At 49.9% G+C, this 14,645-nt stretch overlaps 1 protein-coding gene across 3 annotated transcripts in view; it reads left to right on the top strand.

Moving 5' to 3' along the window:
* Positions 1–14,645, top strand: part of LOC142585550 (uncharacterized) — a 399,003-nt gene that overhangs the window by 149,830 nt on the left and 234,528 nt on the right. Inside the window, exon 1 of one of the 3 annotated variants that reach the window (XM_075696442.1) lies at positions 12,831–12,964. The exons of the other annotated variants lie outside the window; for them this stretch is intronic. The gene's annotated coding sequence lies outside the window, so the exon portion shown is untranslated. Of the gene's footprint in view, positions 1–12,830; positions 12,965–14,645 lie in introns of those variants that run through there. 3 annotated transcript variants of the gene reach the window in all.

The following is a 14,645-nucleotide window of genomic DNA, read 5'->3' as shown; positions in this document are numbered from 1 at the left end:
GCGCTCTAACTTTGAGCAAAGCAAATCCGACACTCTTTCCCGACTTCCGCATGATTCCGCACCAGCAAGCGAAGAAAATCCCTTACCGTTGCTCGTGCTGGATCATGTGGACATCGGGGAAAAGCAGAGAGAGGATTCATGGATGCGAGAAGTAACACAGCACCTAGAGCAGCCGAGTGCGCCCGTTGCCAGAAAAACGAAAAGAACGGCACGGAGCTTTCGCTTGATCGGCGGTGTGTTGTATAGAAAAGCGAAAGGCTTTCAAGGTCGCACGACACTCGTTGTCCCAGGGTGTTTGAGGTCGGAGGTGTTACGGCACTGTCATGTCGATAGCTCGGCAGGCCACCTCGACGTCAGGCGCACCTGGGGGAAAGTTCGCCGCCGTTACTTCTGGCCCAAGATGTTTTCCCACGTTAACAAGTATGTCCTCTCCTGCTCTGACTGCCAGAAAGAGCCACTCGCCCCCAGGAAGCCAGCCAGTATCGCCCCCTTTGTAAGCTCGAAAAATGAGCGTCTACTTCAGGAAGGCCAAGGAACACAACGCGGAACCCAGGACGCCAAGAAAGCGGCCCACCAAACGGACTCTGCTCAGATTCTAGCCGACAAACGCGACGCTTTTAATGTTGCGCGATTAGAACGGTGCCACGTCAGACAGTGCTCCGCTGATGACGACGCAGACGGTGAATGTAACAACGAACGTCCAGAGAAAAAGAAAATGTGTTGTGTTCCTCGCGTCGTACACCAATGTAGTTCGCGTGGTGACCGGAAACACGCCCCGTGTGATCGTGTGTGTGAGACGTCGACTAGTGTTCCAGGACGACAAGACAGGAACCCGGACGGGACTGAACTTTACTCCAACTGGAGTAAGTGGAGGACATTTCATAGGGAGGCTGAACCTCGAACCATCGCTCCGTACGACACGGACACTGATGTGTATTGCGGCGCAAGCGAATAATCTTCAGTGTTAATTTTCTTGTATAGCGCGCGCGAATGAACTTTGATGTTTCTTTTCTTGTCAATTTTGTTTCCATTTTGTCAAAACTTGTTTGTATTGTTTTACGTGATGCTAAATCTTCCTTACGGATACTTCAGTTTTTATATGAATCCCTAATGTACGCGTTTAACTTCTTGAGCCATGTTTTATTTTGTAGTAATGATTTGTAACGAGTGGGACACTCTTTTTCGTAGGGGGGAGGTGTCGCGAAGACAATGTAACGCGGCCTTCTTTGCTGTCTTTCGGGGAATTTTGTGGGGTCCTTGACGCGGGGCAAACCTTTGTATACAAATGACCTCGACGACGCCGCGGACAGTGCTGCCGCGCGGCCGCCGCCCCCGCCGCACCTGACGTCACACCTGCACATGTCGCGTCGTCTTCTCACGCTCGGCTGTCAAAGGCCAATTAGGTATGGTCAGAGCGCTTTTGTGTAAGGAGTGTTGACGCGACCATTTCTTGACCCCTTGAACTCTGCCGCTTATTGGATGATGTCGGCTTGCCTGATTGGTCGGAGTAACGAAGTAGCCCATTGGTGGAGAAAAGTGTCTCTTGGATGCTGGGGAAACTTACTTAAGGAAGTTTGGGGTAATTTAGAGAGTGAGCAAGTAGACCGCAGCAGACACGGCGCAACTTCACCAGGGGAGACCAGGCCGGTCAGGCAGGCCGACGACGACGGGTATGACACCGTTCTGTTTGTAAATATTTTTGTACAGTTTAAACTTACGGCAAATGCCAAGGGAATAAACCTAGTTATTTAAATGTTACTCTCGTCGTCGTACCTGCGGATTTGGACTTGCCCCTGCCAGAGCTCATCCCCATTCATCTTCCGTCTCCCTGGTGAGTTGATGCGTCAGATATCTCACGGCTGCGTCACTTCGCTACAGTATATTGGGACTCTAGTGCCGACCGGCCGCATCTCGCCTCCTTCGGGGTGCCCGTTCGATCGAGAATCGAAGCCGCGCTTGCATTTGGGTCATTCGCGCCACGCCGCCGACCGCATCACGACGCCGGCGCGCTGCGTTTGATTACCACAATGGCAAATTATTGCCGCGCATATATATATATATATATATATATATATATATATATATATATATATATATATATATATATATATATATATAATCTCCGCGCGCGCGCGTGTGTGTGTGTGCGTGCGTGCGTGCGTGCGCGCGCCGTGGCGGGCCACGCCGCGCAGTGATCGCGCCGCCAACTCGGCGTAACAGGCGGCATCGGGGAACCGCCGGGCAGGCAGCGCGGTTGCGTGTTTATTGTTATTGCGGGGCCCCCATTGTTGCCCGGGTCCGCGTTGTGTCGATTGGTGCTCCCGTTGTCCCCCGGTGCCGCGGCGCCCCGCAGTAATGGCCGCGACGAGGGGCGTCGTCTCGCAGGCCGCGCGACCGCGCCGCATATATGCGTCCGCGGTGTCCTTTGCGCGCGCTGTGTCGGAGAAGGAAGAGCGTGAGCTGCGCGCGCTGGTGGCTGTCCATGGGTGGCGAAGTCGTCGAGCGTTCCTTTATGTCGCCGATGCGCGCGTCCTGCCGCGTCGTCCGCACGTTCGTCGTCCGTCTGCGTGTGCTCATACACGCGGGCCGGCACCGTGACGACCCGGGCGGCGTATATGCATGCGGCTCTTTGTAGCGCGCGCCGCTTGTCTCGCGGTGAGTTGGTTGGTGGGCGCCGCTATATGTAAGCGTCCTTTGTATCGTGTGTGGCACCGTTGTTACGGTGTTTCCTCTTCTCCGTTCACCCGGTCGATTTTATCTGGGGTGTTGACGAGTGGCTTCGGGAAGCGTTTGTTGCATTTCTGGGCGGTCGCTTGAGTTTATCTCCCGCGTCGCATGGCGCCCTCACTGCGCACCTTAGGCGGCGGTAGGCGAGGCCGACTTCTATAGGCCGCTACGCAGCACGTGTAGGTGCGCCGATGACGTGGATGCTCAAATTGAAAAGCGCCAAATAAATATGTATGTGTATGATTTAGAGCACTAGCTCTCTAACGTTCGTCTACGGCGTGTATATCGCCGAGTTGATTGTGAGGGAGGTGCTTTTGCATTGCAGGCAAAAGTGTAGATTGTGTAGATTCTACGAGCCGAATATCAAGTACATGTAGAACCAGAGCAGTTATAACATATTCTGTGGCATACAGGACTCTTATTTGGCGGACCTTATGTAGCTAAAGTTTACATTCACAACTTGCGTTACATTAGTTGCTACGTTCAATACTGTCTGGCATCCTCGCCGATATAGCTCCGCGTGCGTGCTTACCTAATGACAGGGCCTGCGATAACAATAGACATCTTCTGTCGAAGTTATATTCTAAGTAATTTATTTATTTATTTTTTGCCAGGGAAGTGTTCTGAGGCTTCTCAAATAGCACTGCGTTAGTAACTTCATTGCGTTCTTCATGCTCACGCTGGCCGAAATACGAGTGGTGGCTGAGCTTGTGCGTAAAAGCAGATCAAAAGAGACGCACCTGCTCAGCCGACATTGTGTGTGTGCGTAGCGCAAGACGTCACTTCTTTTTTTATGCCGGTCTTCGTCGACGCTTTCTCTCAATCTTTCTCGAAAAGTAATCAGCAAAAGACGTTGAAAATTTGTCCTAAATTTGACATGACCGCGTTTGCAGCGTTCACACTTGGTGCGCACACCATGGCTCATTGTGGCCGAAAACTGACTTTACTACATTTCGTTTGGTGCTGCCGCTGCTGCATCATTTAAAGAGAGCGCTGCGTGTTTTCGTGTTGATTTACCTTAATTGGCCTCAATTAAGCTGTGTGTACCTCCTAAGCGCCAGTCACCCCACGTTTGGAGGGAGGTCGTTCGCGCACAGTGAAGCTCACAGACGCGATAGAACGGCTCTTTGGCCAGCGTCTCTGCACTATTGGTGTGACCTCTCAATGGGCGCGCTCTTCGCATCCGCTTTCTTTTTCTCGCTCTCCGCTTGTGCGACGTGCTGCGTGCAGCCAGCTGCCATCATCTTTGTGTCGACATGCTCTCTCGCCTTCGTATTCGCATTTGTTCAATCCGAGCTGCTGATGCGCCAGCCAGTCTCCAATAAGGCGTCTTTAGAGACGCGCACCCTAGTGCAGCCTTGTCCCTAATTTGTTGCGATTCTCCTGTCACAAATCGCGCGCACAAGATAACGGCACCGGCTAGACTCATGCAAGGCCCGTTGATGCCCTTACCGGCTTTTTTTTTTTTCCCTCTTTCCTGTCTGTTTTATCTTATTTTTATTGTTTCAAATGGTAGGGTGGCACCTCTGGAGCCGAATTACTCACTCAACGGCGAAATTTCTCTGCCTATTCTTTATATATAATTTTTCTCCTACCACAGCCTCAAATAAAAAAGTGGAGACGTTCGTGACTGAAACTCGTAGGTGGCTATGGAGGGGGGTTATTACATCTCTGCTGCAAATACATTTCTTGACGCGAATGTATTATTATTCTTTTTTTAAGTCTCAGGCGCTGTCATAGAAATTATTATTGGTGCGCAGTTTGTTTTACTGTGGTTGAGAGGCGGTATTCGGGTGTCATGTGTTCATGGGGGATGCCAAACTACAGACCGCTTCGCCACCCTTGCTCAACAGATACAAGACCACTGAGCGAGCGAAAATGAGAGATATGAAGGGGTGCTTGCTCAGTATATTACAGTGCGTCAATCTGAAGCTAACGCGTTCGCGTGGCTAACACCGCAGTGTCAGGGCTGACGATGCTTATATGAATGCAGATTATAGGCATGCCGTCGCCAGCACGATGTTATAAGCGATCGTTAAGCTGCACCTGCCGCGACCCGCAGCTTGCCGTTCTCCACGGCGCCGTCGCCATTCTGCGCCCGATCGACTAGTTTGCGGATACGTGCAACTCTCGTCGCGACGGCCGCCTTGCACCATGGCGGCGGAATGCGGCAACGCATCCTTGCACTGCAGTTTCCGCGCTCTTCAAGGTGCCCCGAGTGGTCTAAATTAAACCGGTGCCCTCCGCCACCGCGCGTATCACGACCGAAGCGCAATTTCGGCACATGAACTCCCATCAGTTATAGTTATCGTAGTCGTTTGAAAGCGAGGCCCTTGGTCGTAGCTTTTCAACTGTGTATCGGTGAAGCCCGTGTCTTGTCTCTTTGCACGTATGCGGGGTGATCATTTTGTAAGTTTTATAAAATTTTCAAAAAAATCGCCTGTCCCAGATAGCCTAGTTCTTGTCCTTGAGCTGTATTAATCGTAGAGGCGTACATTACTAGCGCTAGAGATCGAAATTTGTATTCAACTAGCCAACGAAAAATTCATAATAAATTTTAATTAATTACTTTACGGCACATATTGCAATTTACGATTTGTAGGCGGTGACATTGCAATGGGTGGATGGATGGATGGGTGTATTGATTGATTGATTGATTGATTGATTGATTGATTGATTGATTGATTGATTGAATAAAATGTTGCAAAGTTTTTCTGGCCTATGGCGTAGCAAGCTACTTCTAGTGTTCGGTGGTTTTAACACGTCTTTATTTGAAATTTCAATACTGACATCCCGGCAGGCAGGTCGCCCATTGCCTACATCAGGAAAACCAAGCTAGAGTCTGTGATGTCGGAGAGAAGGGAGTTAAAATGGGGACGTGAGTCCACGCCCGCAGGCCATCCATGTCTGCAGGTGATATTAGTCCTCGAGGACGGTGCCTTCTTCAGATGTGTAAGGTGTTAAGGGAAAAACATGATATACGCAGTGGTCACACAAGCGACGCATACACCAGCAGGCACGAACACCCATGCACTCAAACTGTTCTCAAAGTCTCGTTAAGACCTGTGGTTTTCAATAATTATTACAAGCGCTTTCGTTGCCCGCGTTCTTGGAGCAGTCCGCACGGGCCCAGAATGTCCCGCAGTTGCAAACTGTAGTCGTGGTACATATCTGTCACTGACGTGACTGGAATATATGTTTTAGGTTGCTTCGAAAATGTCCTAGCACCTGCACGTGATACTCTACACGTCGGCGCTTCTCGGTCGAGGTGGGCGCGCCAACAGCAAAACATTTAATGCTTGTAATGCCGCGTTCAGACTACAGTCGCATCCGCTATAAGTGGCGTATTTATTGCAATTTGCGCAACTGCTGGAACGACTGTTTACGCAGCTAGCAACCGCCTATGTTCACATTGAGCCTTTCGATAAGATACGTTTTTTACGACTGGCCAATCACCGTTCTGGGACAGCCGCGTTTCGCATTTTCCAACATGGCGCCGATCAGCAAGCGGCTGTTAGCGCAGGTCGAGGCTCTTCAAGCCCAAAGTTTTCAGGCGCAGGTCAGAGTATCGACCTCTGTCGCACTTCTTCAATTAGTAATTCATCGCTGCACAGCGAAGAAGCTTCCGCACTTAGCATCATCACTAGCCACGTGCAGTCTACACAACACAATGAGACCGGAAACCACCCGCCGTGGTTGCTCAGTGGCTATGGTGTTGGGCTGCTGAGCACGAGGTCGCGGGATCGAATCCCGGCCACGGCGGCTGCATTTCCATGGGGGCGAAATGCGAAAACACCCGTGTGCTTAGATTTAGGTGCACGTTAAAGAACCCCAGGCGGTCAAAATTTCCGGAGTCCTCCACTACGGCGTGCCTCATAATCAGAAAGTGGTTTTGGCACGTAAAACCCCAAATATTATTACAGACCGGAAAACCGCACAACACTCAGGAACACCGCGCGCGTTTGGTGCGAACCCGGGAAAACACGGATGCCGTCGGCAGCAGCAACAGCAGAGGAACTGCGTTGCAACGCCGGATGGCTGGGATGGCGATCACGCAGAGGCTTCCGAAGCTAGTATCATCACCAGATACGAGCACACACAGCCCGATAAGACCGTCAAACCGCACAGACACGCAAAGAACAACGGTGCTACGTCGGATTGCTGGGATGACATGCAGTGGATGAAAACGCGGAACCTGGGGAGGCCGGAAGGTCCATGACCGGAAGATGCAAATCGAAACTGCTTCGTGCATTGGCGGCGTCGTAACAGTCGTATCTGTGCCTGTAGTAAAAGTAGCGGGTACTCCAACATTTACGCCGAGCCTGGTTACGATTGTTGCGCACTTTCCGCTCAGTGCAACAGTAGTGTGAACAAACTTGTTGCGCCTTTTGCGTTCACGCCTACGATCCGTACGTAGCGCACGTAGTCTGAACGCGGCTTTACTCGCATCGCCGTTAAATCAGTCGTGCGAAAAGCACTCGCTTTCCTTATCGGTCCGATGGGGTGCCAATTGAGTGGCAGTTCTTGTAAGTGGTTGGGAATATCAACGCCCCTGGCGATCGCCGTGCTGTGCCATTCATTTACATGCGATGCGCCTTAGCTCTCGGCTTCCACTGGCCACGCCTGCCGTGTGGGCGACGCAAGCGTATTAGCCGAGCACGTAGTACGCACGATAACGTATAGTAGCAGCAAAGCGCGTAGCCGGTAGCCGCGCCGATAAATATCGGCGGTTCGTCATGCATACCCTGCGAGGCCGAGTTGTATATACGTACGCCCGATCGTGACGCAAACAGCGTTCCGCGTCGTCGCTTGGAAAAGGGGAGCGCCCAACGTGTGTATATGTAATCTCCCGTGACCAAGAAAGCGACCAATGTCAGGCGCCAATCGCCGCGGCCGTACTCGGCTGGGGGCAAGTTGCTTGACGAGTATCGAGTCCGTCGCATGTATCCCACTAGTGCGCGTTCGTAGTCGTGGGCGCAATCGCTTCCGCGCGCAGCTCGGAGGGCATGCAAGTTTCGCGCCGCCGCAATCCTCCATGGAGCCACCGCTTCCAGAGCCTGCCGGCACTGTGTAATTTTGCGGGTTTTTCTTTCTTTCTATGTCCTTCTGAGGCTTGCCGTAGTCCCTACTTCTGGGTGTCGGAATGTATTCGCACCCCTGAGATGAGCGCGATTGCCTCACTTCGCCATTGCTACTCGTGGTTGTGTCAACGGGAAATAAACGCGCGCATCGGAGGCGGCAGCGGACGAGGGGCGCGCACGAAGGCCTCCCGCGAGCGCTGTCTTGCGCGCGTCCTCGTGCGTCTTCCACTGCCAGCTCTCATCGTCTCGGTGTGTGCGGCCACGGCGCCGGAACATCTGCAGGAGGTGCGTGGTGTGCCTGGGGCGCGGTTCGCCGCCGACGTCGTCGCTCTGTGGTTGTAATTAAGGGCCCGGCAGTGAGCGCGGCGTGGCCTCCGCATGTCTTGTGTGCGGACCGCCGCGTGGCAGTTCGTGACGAAAAGGGGGCCGACGAGGGAGACGCACTCGGCGAGAGGTGGCTCTCGCCGGTTGCGTCGCATCGAAGCACTTGTCCCCGAAGCTGCCCAAAACACTTAGAGTACGTACAACAGAGAGGCTGAAAAACCGAGCTGGCATTTGATTCTGGGAGATTTTCTTGATGCTAGAAGAGCATCGCTCACGTGGACTTTTGCAATAGAATGTCTGCCCATGAGAAAAAAAAATGCCACAGAAATTCTGAGCATTGTCGACTAATGCGCAAGCATTCTGTCTCGGCTGTTACTTCGCCTTTGCTTACTTGCTTTTTTAAGCTTATGCATGTCTGCCCGTCGCTGTTCCGGTGCCAAAGGAATTAAATCAGTGTACTGAACGGTGTGGAGATGAGTTGCCACGGAGCTGCATGGCCGCTTCAAAGCGACCGTATCTACTGAGCCGGAACGCCGTCACAACCGATTTCACCACCAGCTGTTCTTTCCCTTCTGCTAAAAATTTTTTTTTCTTTTTCATGTTGTGTTACAACCTTGACGCGGCGACGGTAACGTCACCAATTTCTTTTTAGCTCCACCAATAATTTATTATTATTATTAAATTATTATAACATGTACCAATCAGTTATTCTTATTTTTATACTCAGCAGCCTCACAGAATGCTTTTCTGCATACACACCCGTAATCAGGGAAACTAAGCTTTCAAGGTGGCCTGGCGAGAACGGTTTTCTGACTGATCAATTTTTTTTTCAATTGCTCCTTATCGCTTATAGAGCTACCGATCATATATTTTTACACTATTATAACGAATAAATGTCTTAACTTCGCAAGCTACGCATTTTTGTGCATATACAAGTCATTACACTTTTCGCGTGACAAGACAGATTTAGCTGGGGTACTTGCCAAAGAATGCTTACGCATTAAAATAGCCTTTATATCTGCTCAGGCCTGTCTGAACCAAAATTGCTCTTTCTTTAACGCCAAAGAAACGCCAGAGCCCATATTTTATGAGTTCCTGATCCCAGCAGCAAGACTTGAGAGAATGAAAAATCTCTTCTAGCTGCCGGGAGTGCCATACCAGACTGTCCGATTCTTGAACCCACCTCTGAGAGAAGGGGATGAATCAGTTTGCATTCTTGATAGCTGAGTGTAGCTACCAAGTATGGCTTGCGAGATGCAAATCAACGTGCACAGACAAGCAGCCAGGCCTCCACGAGGTACTGGCTAAAATAAGGAAGGAACTTTAGCTTAGAGACGTCATTTGGATACAGTCCCATTATCCCAAACATGGTGCCGACCGATCATTATTTTCTCCCAGCGACAGGGAAAGATCATTGTGGAGTTCTAAAAAACGTGATCGCTATACTAACGAAGGCGCTGGTAGAACGCTCACATGCGGTGTTCAGGTACCGCGAGCCGCTGCGTGATGGCTCGAACTCGTTCGAAAAATGACCCCCGCCTCAAATAAAAAAAAAATCTCGTTCACCCTCGTGGTGTTGCAGGCCTTGCTTGGGTCTGTTGTATCGATGATGATGGGCGGCTCAGATCTGAGCTCCCATAAGCGGAGAGCACTTTTTGAGTTGCCGTCTCTTCCATCTGGCAAAGCAAAGAGGCAGACTGACACTCGCCGCCGTTGCTGTCCGCGTTATCGGAAGCTGCTGGCGGAGCGCGCGAGACCTTGGGGATTTCCGTTTGTCCCCGCTTTCCGTTAGCTTTGCCTGTGCGCGCCTTGGTGAAGTGATTGACCAGAATTCGACATATTTTGGTGCTAGTCTTCCCGTGTGAGCTGAGAATCTCCTGGGCGAGGTTTTTCTGCTGGGCAGATATCGTTTATTGTGCTTCGGCTACAAAAGAATTTAAAAAAGAACTATACGTGCTACGAGCACACTTCTCCCAGTGAGATCGTGAATATGCATGAAAAATCACCCCTTTCAGAAAGATTCCTGGTCACTTCGCGCATGCGAACACTGTTGCTGCAAGCATGTGTTGTGGACTTTCGCATATGGAACTCCTGACACTGCGGTTGATAATGACCGAAGTACCCCCCCACCCTTCAGTGCTTCCGGAGTGCTACGGACGCGGTATGAACCCTATAGAAGTCAGCTGTGCTCACGAGCCAAAGTGGCCAGGAGACTTCTGAATATGCGAATATGCGTTTGCAACTCGCTCGAATGTCTTCGGCATGCATTTGCCTCCAAACTGGCTGATAAAAGAGGACTGGCCTTACCCAAACACTTTCTTTTTTTTCTTGTAAGGGACGAGAAAAGAAAATGATCGAATATGGTGTCTGGACAATTGATCGTATTTAGTGTCACCGTGGCAGCGTTCAGCTTTGGGCTGATCGCCCTGTGGTCCCTCACGGGCAGTAGCACTCGATCACTATCGATAACTGGGAACATCTTGTGCGCTCTCTCCGTCGCTTCACCGACAGGCCTGTACCAGTCGCGGTTTGAGCCGCGGGTCAACTTGCTGATTGTGGCAAGCCCTGGTGAAGCCCGCACTCATCCCACCGAAAGCGGATAATGGCCGAACTTCAATGGCGTGGCGATGCTCACCAGCTCGCACACTATGCAGTGCGTGTTTCATATTGGCTTGCTGGATCGTTATAAATGAAACTGTCGCCCCCGATTTAGCCCGAAATTTCTCGGCGTGGAGGTGTCACTGACAACGTGAGAGGACACCTCTCTCAGGCGTCGTTTCCGTTTTCACCATCGAGTTTGATGGAGTGGTATATGTGTCGTATTCGCCGCCCCTGTAGGTCATTTCCTCGTGGCACTCTACTTAACACCGGGCCCGCTATAAGCATCTTCGTTATCTGAGGGCACCATTTTTTTATGAATGCACCAATAGTCTACAGCGCACGAAAAAATACCGAGCTAACATTCTTAAGTAAATTCGAAATAAGCTCTGTTTGAGCACGCGGAAACGAGCCCACGAACGCACACAATGCACCCGTGCGTGCACACACACACACACACACACACACACACACACACACACACACACACACACACACACACACACACACACACACACACACATATATATATATATATATATATATATATATATATATATATATATATATATATATATATATATATATATATATATATATATATATATATATATATATATATATATATATATATATATATATGTCCGCGTTTCCGACTTTTCGCAAATATTCATCAGCCCTCTCACAACGTGGGGGAACGTTGACCTAAAATGCGGGATTCTATTGTCTAGCTTCTTTTTTTCTGTGCGCGTTCGTTTGCGCGCGACGTCTCGCAACCTATCATTACGGACATCACTGTCCCAGTCGCGGAGCGCACAAATAGCCGAGGAATATCGTCGGTTATTTTCGTCCAGCGCGGGTAAAAACTGACGGACTAGAAACTTGTGTCGAGAACGGATCTCGGACGACGAAGCGGGCTGCGTAAGAGAAAGAAAGAGCAGCAGCAGCCTGGCCTGTTGGCAGTTGAAGTGCATATACCCGCATATATGCGTGTACGTACTTACTCTGACAGCCCGGAAAAGCGCACGGCCAGCAGAATTGTTTCGCTTGTCCGGCGCGCGATTGTCTGGGGGCCGGCGGACCGCCCGGACTTCAATGATAAAAACGTCCCCGGCGATTGGGAAGCTCGAGAGGAGGTCGGCCGCGCGCATCGTGCTCTGCGTACCGAGGAAACACTGATACGATCGCGAGGATGGTCGCCGCGTAGCGACAGGGTAAATCGTGCACGCATACAAGGGCCCCTTGTATGCGCAGTGGGCGCCACGCGCTCCTGAGTTCGGCGATTTCGGGAAATTGCGACGCTGTCTATATACGTGGATGCCGCTTAAGAGTGGCCTGTATACTTAAGCGTACGTCGCTGCCGCGAGTTTCAACGGGGTCAGTGCTTTCCCCTGATAGTCGAACCCCTCCAGCTGCTTTGACGCGTCACTGTCACGTGCCGTAGTGAGTAGGGCTCGGTGCACGCAGCGTTTCATACTTGACGTGGCCGCTGTATTGACAGGATCGACAGTTGAGCGCGCGCGGTCGCCTGCCGCTCGTTGCGGTGCCTCTTCGTGCGAGTTCTTGGTTGCTAATTTACTGCGACAGTGCGGCAAGTGTGGCTATCGGAAGAGTCCTCAATACCGAAATTGTAGCTAAACAGACACACATAAAGAACTCTATACGAGAGAGCAGTACAAAGAGAAAACAAAATTGTCGAACACTTTTACAATCACTTAGCATGAAGTCGCAAATCTTTACAAATCATACGTAATGCAGAGTCAGTGTATTCCCTATGACAAGCACGAGTAGTGTCTTCTCATGTTAAAATCGATCAGTTCAAAGTTGAAGCAGGCGTTAAGCACTCCCAATACGTGGGCCGATCCCGAAGGTATACTGCCATACGGGGCCGACCCGCAGCGGAGTTGACGCAGGCGTTAAGCACTCCCCGTGCGTGGGCCGATCCAGAAGATAGTGATATGCCGGGCCGACCCGCTGCGGAGGTGAAGTAGGCATCAAGGGGCCCACATAGACAGCTTCGCTGGTCATCCTTCTTCACAGAGTGGAATGGCACTGAGTTTTTTTTTACAGATAAGGCACCCCTATCTATTAGGCGTCTAGACGAACGCGAAGTGTCTCCCGATGTTGGTGGAATTGTGGACATTTGATCAGAATATGTTCTACAGAAGCTTCCGGAAAGTTGTGTTCTACAGTATACTACACAGAAAACGGCGTATGCTGGCCTCTAGCAGATGGTAGGTGATGTGTGAGTGTGTCCAAAGCGCGCGTTCCATATATATCTTGATATTTGGTGAGAAGCGTAACAAAGGGCCTATTATATATATATATATATATATATATATATATATATATATATATATATATATATATATATATATATATATATATATATATATATATATATATATATATATATATATATATATATATATATATATATATAACTGAAGTCACGTGGGCGAAATGATGGGGCCGATGCGATGCGCGCTGGGGCCGTGAGGTGCGGAACATCCCACGCGCGACTTTATTATTCAGTGGGAGGAATGCGCATCCATGTTCGCATCCGTCTCCAAGCCCTCGAGACCCAATAATGGAGTGCCACGAGCAGTGATCATTGAACGAATGAAACAGTGAGTGAGTGAGTGAGTGAGTGAGTGAGTGAGTGAATGAATGAATGAATGAATGAATGAAGAAAGGAAGGAAGGAAGGAATTGGAAGGAAGGAAGGAAGGAAGGAAGGAAGGAAGGAAGGAAGGAAGGAAGGAAGGGTGAATGAGGGTAGAAAATTTCATCATCATCATCAGCATCAGCCTGGTAACGCCCACTGCAGGGCAAAGGCCTCTCCCATACTTCTCCAACTACCCCGTTCATGTACTAATTGTGGCCATGTTGTCGCTGCAAACTTCTTAATCTCATCCGCCCACCTAACTTTCTGCCGCCCTCTGCTACGCTTCCTTTCCCTTGGAATCCATTCCGTAACTCTTAATGACCATTGTTTATCTTCCCTCCTCATTACGTGTCCTGCCCCTGCCCATTTCTTTTTCTTGATTTCAACTAAGATATCATTAACTCGCGTTTGTTCCCTCACCCGATCTGCTCTTTTCTTATCCCTTAACCTTACACCTATCATTCTTCCTTCCATAGCTCGTTGCGTCGTCCTCAATTTAAGTAGAACCCTTAATTTTCGTAAGCCTCCAGGTTTCTGCCCCGTACGTGAGTACTGGTAAGACACAGCTGTTATAAACTTTTCTCTTGAGGGATAATGGCAACCTGCTGTTCATGATCTGAGAATGCCTGCCAAACGCACCCCAGCCCATTCTTATTCTTCGTATTATTTCAGTCTCATTATCCGGATCCGCAGTCACTACCTGTTCTAAGTAGATGTATTCCCTTACCACTTCCAGTGCCTCGCTACCTATCGTAAACTGCTGTTCTCTTCCGAGACTGTCAAACATTACTTTAGTTTTCTGCAGATTAATTTCAGACCCACCCGTCGGCTTTGCCTCTCCAGGACAGTGAGCGTGCATTGCAGTTGGTCCCCTGAGTTACTAAGCAAGGCAATATCATCAGCGAATCGCAAGTTACTAAGGTATTCTCCATTAACTCTTATCCCCAATTCTTCCCAATTTAGGTTGCTGAATACCTCCTGTAAACACGATGTGAATAGCATTGGAGAGATCGTATCTCCCTGCCTGACGCCTTTCTTTATTGGGGTTTTGTTGTTTTCTTTATGGAGGACTAGTGGCTGTGGAGCCGCTATAGATATCTTTCAGTATTTTTACATACGGCTCGTCTACACCCTGATTCCGTAATGCCTCCATGACTGCTGAGGTTTCGACAGAATCAAACGCTTTCTCGTAATCAATGAAAGCTATATATAAGGGTTGGTTATATTCCGCACATTTCTCTATCACCT

This window comes from Dermacentor variabilis, chromosome 1 (genome assembly GCF_050947875.1).
Source record: "Dermacentor variabilis isolate Ectoservices chromosome 1, ASM5094787v1, whole genome shotgun sequence".
Classification (NCBI taxonomy): Eukaryota; Metazoa; Arthropoda; class Arachnida; order Ixodida; family Ixodidae; genus Dermacentor; species Dermacentor variabilis.
This window is presented reverse-complemented; position numbering and strand designations above follow the sequence as displayed.